Source organism: Helianthus annuus, chromosome 14 (assembly GCF_002127325.2).
Source record: "Helianthus annuus cultivar XRQ/B chromosome 14, HanXRQr2.0-SUNRISE, whole genome shotgun sequence".
NCBI lineage: Eukaryota > Viridiplantae > Streptophyta > Magnoliopsida > Asterales > Asteraceae > Helianthus > Helianthus annuus.
Window position 1 is genome coordinate 60,189,797 of NC_035446.2, and position 7,660 is coordinate 60,197,456.

The 7,660-nt window shown below is 36.5% G+C and overlaps 1 pseudogene; it reads left to right on the forward strand.

Annotated features, from left to right (window-relative positions):
- The first annotated feature begins 240 nt into the window (after positions 1–240).
- Positions 241–2,825, forward strand: LOC110908284 (annotated as a pseudogene).
- The last annotated feature ends 4,835 nt before the right edge of the window (positions 2,826–7,660 follow it).

The following is a 7,660-nucleotide window of genomic DNA, read 5'->3' on the forward strand; positions in this document are numbered from 1 at the left end:
CGTCTGCCACCGAGGAATTAATAGGTACGTTTGTCCGCTCTAACTAGTAGATACATAAACAAATAACTCATGTATGATGGATAAAAAACACTCAAAAAAAGTCATAGCAACATCTATAAAATTTTCCTAATATCCTTACCTTTTTTACATTACGTTTACACTCTATTCACGCCAATGAAGCATCAAATGTTCCTTAAAGAAAATTTTTCTTGATTGTTAGATACGTTGTCTCCCTTATCGATGACCGACACTATGTCATATTCTAGAGACAAAAATTCTCTCATCTTGGATCATTCTGGAATGATGGTATGTTTTTTATTTGCATGCTTATTTTTATGATTGGAATAACCTAAAGATAATAGAAAAGGAGTTGTATAAGATGTCTTCATGAGAACAAGAATTGCAATCATGTGACTAGTGTTTGTTTTTCTAAATAATTGATAGGTAATTCCACCACATGTTGATGTTAACAATAGAATAGAAGAGCTGAAAGAGTATACTAGAAGAGCTTTAATGAATACTTCAGATTCCACAATGACTTTAAAGCTAATTGACACGATCCAAAGACTGGGTGTCGGGTACTATTATGAAGAAGAAATTAAAAAAATATTAAAAAAACTTACACATGTGTTGCCTAAAGACGATTTATATACAGTGGCTCTACATTTTCGCCTTCAACGACACTATGGCCTCCATACCAATCCTGCGGGTAATTTTCATTAGAAGGTTGTTTATATATAACATATATGATTATCAAGTATAAGATGGGGATAATTTATATTCTGAAAGCATAACTTTTCCATAAAATTTGGAAAAAGATACATCTATATCCGAAATTACCAAAGACATTACTACGAGTTTTCTGAAAGTTATCTTTGGTGGCTAATTAAAGCAGAAGTTTTCCGTATTTTTATGGATGAAAATGGGGAATTAAAGAAGTCATCAAGTGAAGACATAAAAGGGGTATTAAGTTTATATGAAGCTTCATGCTTAGGTTCAAGTGGGGAGGATTTTCTATTACATCACAAAGAAATTACTAGAAGGCATCTAAGTAGATCAGTTTCAAAACTAAGCCCCAAACTTCATAAAAACGTTGTTGAAGGTTTAAAGCTTCCGAGGCACATGAGAATGGAAAGATTAGAAGCAAGAAGGTATATTGAAGAATATGGTAATGAAGATGATCACAACCCATTTGTATTAGAGTTTGCAAAGTATGATTAAAATAAGGTCCAATCAGTCTTCAAAAGGGAGCTGGTTGAGGTAAACAGGTAAAAGACTGTTTATTTCTTCTTCTTTTTATGTTTCATTAGATAAGTAAGTTATTTGATTAATGATTTTGATTGTAGGTGGTGCGAACATTTGGGTCTGTTTTGTAAGTTGGTTTTTGTCCGAGATCGACATGTTGAATGTTTTCTGTGGACAGTGGGGCTTTTACCAGAACCAAGTTTCTCGGGTAGTAGGATTGAGTTAGCCAAAACCATCGCCATCATGTTGGTTATCGATGATATATATGACACTTATGGCTCCTATGATGATCTTGTACTCTTTACCGAAGCAATTAAAAGGTACGAATATCTTTATTTCCATTACTTAAGCGTTATACTGAATTAAAACTTATATTTTATTTCGACAGATGGGACTTGAATGCGATAGAACAACTTCCAGAGTACATGAAAATATGCTACCAAGCATTGTATAACACAAACAATGAGATTTGTGACAAAGTTAAAAAGAACGATGTTTGAGCGTCCAACCATTTCTACGCAAGACGGTAATAATTTATTTTTATTCACAATTTTCATGTTAATATAATGAAGATGTTATGATTGTGTCCTTCTTTATAGTTGGCGCTAATTTGGTCTAAAAGCTTAAGTCTAACTTAAATGTAGGATGCCTATACAAAATTTGTATCCAAATTTAACAAAGCTGTTTTCCAAAATTTAATGGATGCAAATGGTTAAAATGTTTGATTGTGTGTTATTTAAGTTCTAGTGGATTGACATGGCGGAAGCTTACATGGTGGAAGCCGAATGGGTGAAGAGAGGAAGCATACCAAACCTCAATGACTACATAGAGAATGGGGTTACAACTTCTGGGACATATATGGCATTGGTACATCTTTTCTTTCTCATATCCTATGGGCTTACAACAGAAAATATGAAACATCTTCTTGATCCATACCCTAAATTTTTCACTATGGCTGGAACCATTCTTCGTCTATGGGATGACTTGGGGACTATTAAGGTATTATTGATTAATAAAAACAATATGTGATTTAAAAGGCATATTATATTTTTCAAGGTTTAATTTGAACTAATGATTTCAATGTGTTAATGTGTAGGAGGAAGAGGAACGAGGAGATATGTTATCAAGCATACATTTACTCATGAAAGAGGAAAACATAACATGTGAGGAAGAGGGGAGGGAAGGAATATTACAAATGATATATGCGTTATGGAATGATTTGAATGTCGAGCTACTAACACCAGATGCGGTGCTTTTTCCGATGATAAAAGTAGCGCTAAATATGTCAAGAACTTCTCAAGTTGTTTATCAACATAATGATGATAGCTATTTATTAAGCGTAAAAGATCATGTACAATCTTTGTTCTACGAACCTGTTGATATCTAGTTTGGGTTTTCTAACTGAGTTGGAAGATTTGAGTTTAAGTTAGGGATATATTTGGTTTAAGTTGCTTTCTCTATTTGTTAGGAATTAGAGTTTGATTAGGTTTAGGTTTGATTAATTTATATAAAGGGTCGATATTTATGTAATAGGGTAGATCAATTTTATGATTTTTATAAATCAATCAAAATCATGTTTCTTTCGTGTTCTTCTTATTCGTTGGTATGATCCAATTACCATCAATTGGTATTAGAGCAAGGCTTGGGGCGTGAGGTGTGAGGAGTGACTTTTTTATATCGCCTACAAACTATCAGGTGTGGGCGGTGAGGTTAGGATGATCATGGATGCAAAAGGGTTTTGAGAGTCTATTGATCCCTTAATTAGGGATGTTGTGGATCCAAAGAAGTCAAAGAGGAAATTATTTTCTTGTATTAAGCAATACATGAATATCTCATGTTGCAATTGGCGGGTTATAGTAGGACCAACACATGTATGGAGTGTGTTGAATACAAGGTTTCCTGGGGTGGATCAGGTTAGGACGACTAAATTTCAAACTTTGAGGGGGAATTTTGAAAGCCTTTAAATGAAGGAGAGTGATTATGTTGACACAATTGCAGGAAAACTAAGTGGTTTGGTGTCAAAGGTGCAACATCTTGGAACCACCATCTAAGTGGGACAACTAGTAAGAAAATTGTTGGATTCAATGCCCAGAACATTCCTTCAAGTCGTAGCATCAGTTGAGTAGTGTTTTTGTTGGGTTATATAAGATCTGATGTTGATGAAAGCTAAAACGCAAGGGAACCATCTTCCATGCTTGATGGAACAAGGTTAAAGATCAAATCATAATACTAGAAGTTCTCCCTTGAAAGCTTTTCAAACAGCCAACCAAACTGCTGGAACAAGAACTACTAAACTAATGTGTCGGAAGACATAGTACAAGTGCTAGATTGATAAAGTGCTGGTCAACAAGTCAATAGATGAGTCAAAAAGTCAAAGCTGAAGACCAGAGACCAGTCAACAACTCAACTTAGAAAACAAGAAGTACTGAATTCCAAAAGTGCTCCTTTTAACAGTTTGGAATCCCAGTTGTTTCCTTGTATTAGTTAGTAGTTTCAATATAACAGTTGCTTTTTAGCGGTTGTATTAGTTAGTAGTTTAAATGTAACAATTGTAATACCGGTCAATAGATGAGTCTACAAGTCAAAGCTGAAGACCAGAGACCAAACTGGGATAACGTGTATGGAGGTTACAGTGGTGGTGGTTATGAACCGGGTGCCTACGACCCTTTTGAGCTGTTGGGATTGAACCCTACAGAGGAACAGTTGATTGTAATACATGCATGTGTTTTGTAATTGAAGATTGAAATAAATTTAATCATTCGGTTCAATGATAAACATGTGTGTTAAAAGCATTTCTTCCATTTGATTGTGTGAAAGTTTGTTTCCATTTTATTTCCGCTGCAATTACTCATTCATATTCATAAATATCAAACAAAAACACAATCATAAGAAACTCAGATCCTAACAATTGGTATCAGAGCTAGGACAGTCAAACTTGATCTAACATTCATTTTGACGTAAAAGTTCAGCTCATAATCGTTGATACTTATAATTATTTGTTTTGTTGAAAAATAGAGTAAGGTTTAATCACGAGCAAAGTTGATTAATCAGTGCCTGTAAAACAACCAGGATGACATCACAATCACAAGATGTTAACAATAACATCGGTTCACTTTTCAAACCACCCATGTTGAAGCGAAATGAATACAACATCTGGCAGAGAAGGATGGGTCACATCCTTGCTCAACAAAATACTGAATGTTGGAAGTCGGTTATCTTTGGACCACATGTTCTAATGGTGCCGTGTGCTGAGGATCCAAAGAAGTTCGAACCTAAGAAAGTTGAGAACTATACTGATCTGGATTTTCGGAAATTTGAACCGGATGCCAAGGCATTTAGAATCGTTGCATCTGCATTACCCAATGAAATTTATGTTGGACTGTTACACTGTAACAGTGCCAAGGAATTGTGGGATGCACTTAAGGAACAATTTGGGGGAACTGAAGAAGTAATTGAAAATAACAGGGAATTTTGAATCAGCAGTATGAAACCTTTTGTCACGTTAAGGGAGAAACATTAACACAACAGTTTGAGCGATTCAGTTGTCTCATTAGTGAGCTAAGACTTGTTAATGTTGAATTTGCTAAGTCAACACAAATAGCAGGTTTCTTAGATCACTGCCTGAAAAATGGGATACAATTGCTTTTGTGACCAGAAATTCTGTTGAGTTCAAAGATCTGACCATGACCCAACTTCATGGTAGACTCCTGACCTATGAAAGGGAGTTAAACCAGTAAAAGAAGTTGCAAGAGTCTGGAAAAGTTGCAGATGACTACTCATTTGGCAACACAGCTCTTCTGGGTCAGGAAGAGTCCGGCAGTAGTAAGGATCAGAGTTATGACCATTTTATTGACACAACTGTTGGCGGAAACTTCAACTATGATCCTCACTCATCTAATTATGTTTTCACAGCAAATGGAGAAAGCCAGAACTCTGATAATCTATGCTTTGAACTCAATGACCTTCAGCACTTTGATCCAACTAACTTGGAGGAAATGGACATATTACACCAACTTGCACTGCTGAGTGTTAGAACCAGCAAGTTTTACAAAAGGACAGGGAGAAAATTCCTAGGGTTGCATGGGAATCTAAAAGTAGGTTTAGATAAGTTTAAAATCAAATGCTACAAATGCAACAGGTTAGGTCACTTTGCTAGGGAATGTAGGAGTCAAACAAATGGACCTGTTATCACTCACCCTAGTTCAAGACCACAAAATAACCAAAGCAATGTGCAGTATACCCATTATACCCCTACTACCCATGTAAGCACTGCTCATTATGCAAACCCTGGAACCCCTGATCCTGTGCAGTATGTCCAAACCACTGTTCCTTAAATTCAGTATGTCCAAGCCCCTGTCTCTTAGGTTTAGGTGCAACCAGTTGCACCTCAACAAGATGGACCATCAGTGGTTCAACCAGATCAGCAAAGCTTCTTCACACAAGGCTTTGTTGACTGGAGCAGCTTACCTGATGAACTAGGAGATGAAAATTTTGCTCTATATGCTAATGATGTTGTTCCTAGTGATGAATTTTGTTTTGTAGCATTAGAGTCAATACTAGAAGGGCTGGAAGCTGAAGAAGGACAGTTAAGTGCTGAAACAGTGGATGAAATTGCTGAAGCAGTGGTTACTGATGTTGCTGGTGAAATACTGTTAGGAGATAATTCAGAACCCCTGATGGAACCACTGTTTGACCCCTGGTCTGAAGAAGAAGAGAAGTAACATGGTGAAAAGGAAGAGAATGTGACTGATGAGAAAGAGCATGCTTGTGACTGTGCCATGATGGCTGCAGCTAAGGTGTCACCTCAGGTTCTTAAAAATCTATGTTCAGACAAATGCATCATAGCATTTGCTAACATCAAAGAGGTGAATGAAACCTTAGGGGTAGAGTGTTAAATGATGAAGTTCAATTTGAAAAGTCTTTAAAAGAACTGAAAAACAAATTGACTAAAAAAGATAATGAAATCTGCTGTCTTAAACATGAGCATAGCATAACCAAGGACCAACTCCAAACAGTGATAGAAAAATATCAAGTTTGCAAAAAGGAGTTGGAAGCCACCCAAATCACTTGTGAAAAATGGGTGGAATCCTGCAAAGGTTATGAAACTATGCTTGAAAAATAGCTTGAAAGTAATGTAAAATTTGGCATAAGGTTTAGAAAAAATGACCAAGTTGAAAACACTGCTGCAAATCAAGCTGGTTCTGTTGAAATCATAACAACCAACAAGAATGGCCAAGAAGTTATAATAACTGACAAACTTGGTAACAAAATCACTTTGGAAAGATCTGTGGGGTCCTCAACTTTTGAGGAGATTGAGAAATACCAAATCAAATCCACATGGTCTAATGAGTGTGACATTCTTGAAAATTTCAAACCAATGGACTTCACAACCATTGATGGTGTAAAAGCTCCTAAGACCAAGGTCATTCCTCTTAAGGACATCCCAACAGTGGTTCAAAACTCTGTTGCAAAGGAGTTTGAAAAGAGGAAGAAAAGAGAAAAGATTAAAAAATTGTTTTGTGACTTTTGTGAAAAGAAAAATCATTTGACCAAAGATTGTTTTCATTTAAAAGCATATGATCTAAACAAAACAAGTACTATTATGCCTTCAAAGAGCTACACCGTCTGTGGAAAATCAAATCATTCCACTCAAGAGTGTGTACATGAAATCCTTTGAGGTCAAATAGGAAGAGTACATGTCAAAAATAGCAATGAGTTCATCAAAATCATCTGTCAAGAATCAACCACTGTTTGTGTCAGTTCAAACAACTGTTACAAAACAGCTGACCCAAGCCTCAGTTAAAAGAGAAGTTCAGGTGACTGATGCACCTCCTGCAAACCAATACCGAAGAGGTAAATGTCAACCACCATACCAAAGGGTCCCACATGTTTATGAGGCTTACAAAAAGCCTTCTAAACCAAGAGTGAACAGGAATCCCTTTGGGTACCAGCAGCTGATAGGGCAGGACCCCCAGCAGTGGTTAGAGAAAAACAGTTCCAAAACTGTCCAAACCCCTGAGCTAACCACTGTCCATCCACCCGAACTTAACACAGACACTGTTGAGGCCCCATCCAAAGCCTTATTGGCTTTGGAGACCCTCATGAACTCACCTTTTACTTGATGTGCAGGTAGCTTCTGCATGCTTAGATAGTCTTTGGTATGTAGATAGTGGAGGCTCCAGGCACATGACAAGATGTAGAGCCCTACTCAAAGAATTCAAAACTCATAGAGGAGGTGATATATCTTTTGGTAATAATAGTAAAGGGAAGATTCTGGGTTCTGGTACAGTTCAATCTGGTAATGTTAAGTTTGAAAATGTCAATCTAATAGACAATCTAAAATTCAACCTTCTTAGTGTCTCACAAATGAGTGATAAGGGCTATGACTCATTTTTCACTAAGGATTGTTGTAGGA